This window comes from Aristolochia californica, unplaced genomic scaffold (genome assembly GCF_029961685.1).
Source record: "Aristolochia californica isolate CCGP_79_NKW_82.1479 unplaced genomic scaffold, dmAriCali1.0.hap1 SCAF_8, whole genome shotgun sequence".
In the NCBI taxonomy this organism is placed as follows: Eukaryota; Viridiplantae; Streptophyta; class Magnoliopsida; order Piperales; family Aristolochiaceae; genus Aristolochia; species Aristolochia californica.
Genome location: NW_027182279.1, coordinates 19989166 through 19991219, shown reverse-complemented (window position 1 = coordinate 19991219; position 2054 = coordinate 19989166).

Below are 2054 nucleotides of genomic sequence, written 5' to 3'. Positions count from 1 at the left end.
ACAAGGGTAATTTTATTGTAATTGGACACTACTACCTTCCTCTATTATAAATAGAGGTTCATGTACTCTGATTACAACAAGTTATTAATGTCAATGAAGTATTTCACTTTTCCATAAATTCAACAGGTCTAGGGGTGATTTTTCTTCTCTCACCATTACTTTTGAATATTGGGTCACTTGGTAAAGAGCTAAAACTATCCTCAACTTGAGGAGGAGAAGTAAAAGAAGAAGTACAAGTACGAGGTAACAGATAATGAAGGATTCTATAATTTGTAGTAACCAAATTTTATGTAACCAAAATATCCAAGTAAGAGGGAGAACAAGATAAAGACTACAAGCAAGATAAACCAAGAAAATTAGAATTTCTTTTGCAATCACAATTTCTTTTCCAAGTGACAAAAGATTAGAATTTATTTTTTAGCTAAACATGTGTCATGATGAAGATTGTTTGCAAGTTGAAGTTACAAATCCTAATTTTAGGGGGAGTGTAAAAGAAGCTATTACCAAGGAATCTATGTTGAGTTTTCACAGTTGAAACAAAGTCCAAGAATAAGAGGAGAAAAATAATCTAAATGGAGAACATGTGCGAGGAAGTTTTTCTCCTTATTTTCTTAGTTTTAATTTCGTTTTTTACCAATTATTGTGATTAGATTTATTGAGATATTATTAGATATAATTAAAAACTTTAGAAAATTTTATTTTTAGCATAAGTCATTGTATTTTTATTATAAAAGAGCAAGGGATACAACACTCATAATTTTCTCTTCATATCAATACATGTGCTCCTCCTTGTTCACTCTCTTTTCTCATATCTTTCTTACTTTTTCTCCTTTTCTCTCATTCTTTCATGCTTCCTCTTTGAAAAATTAACAAAGAGGAAAAAAACATGGGAAGAGAAGGGAAGAAGGAAGGTGAGAGAAAGAGAGAGACAGAGAGAGAGAGAGAGACAGAGAGCTCATGGGAGGAGAAGAAAAGATGGAAGAGAGTGATAGGAGAGAAAGAGATAATGCACGAGTAGATAAAGAGAGGAAGAGAAGAACAAAGAGGAAAAAGAATAAAGGCTTAGGCTGATTTGCCATAGCCAAACTTCTTCCAAATTAAAACTCAACATTACATCAAATAGGAAACTTCATCTTTAACTAAAACTCTTACTCTAGATATTACATCAAGTAGCAAATTAGACTTCCTAATAGGAAACTAAGATACACAAGACTCCTTTGTTGGCTAAATTTTTTGACTTTTTTGACAAAATACCAAACATTCACCTAAGTTGGAGACCCCCTTCTTCTTGCTTGGTGTCCAAGTCTTCTCCAAACTTTCTAATTTGATTCCCTTAGATCCTCCTTCCATAGCCCATGTAAGTATAGTATAAAAATTATGAATTCTATCATTTCACCCCCCGGAAGACCAAGCTTGACTTCAAGGTTGAAAAGTGGGGAATTGTTGTAAAATATCTTTTGGGCATGAGCCCATTGAACTAATAGCTGTGTGTGTAATCTTGTTCCATGTTGAACATGTTGCATTTCGAGAATGAATAAAGAATGGCAGCAGCATCAGCTTCAATGGTTAGAAGTGTGGTTGAGACAATGTGTTTCTTAACTAGGAAATATGGAAGACTGGACAAATAGAAGCTTTTACTAACAACTCCAACTTATAGGCCACCTTCCCAATTCTTTGAAGTATTTTGTAAGGTCCAAAAAATCATGGAGACAACTTTTGATTCCTCCTAGCCGCAAGAAACTATTACCTATAGGGTTGAAGCTTGAACTACGAAGTCATCAACCACAAACTCCACCTCTTAGTCCTTGTGTCATGCTAATTTTTTGTTTGGCTAAGGTGAGCTGGTGCTTGTTGACCTTTAATGACTAATCTCAGTCTTAAAAGGCTTCTTCTAGAGCAACGACCTTTGTAGTGCTCACCTACAGGAAGAAAAGTGGGGAGAGGCCTGCAATAGACAACCTCAAAAGGAGACATCTTGAAGGAAGTGTGATAGGAGGTATTTTAGGAATATTCAATTGCCCTTGGCAGATAAAAAGTCCATGTAATGGGTTTCT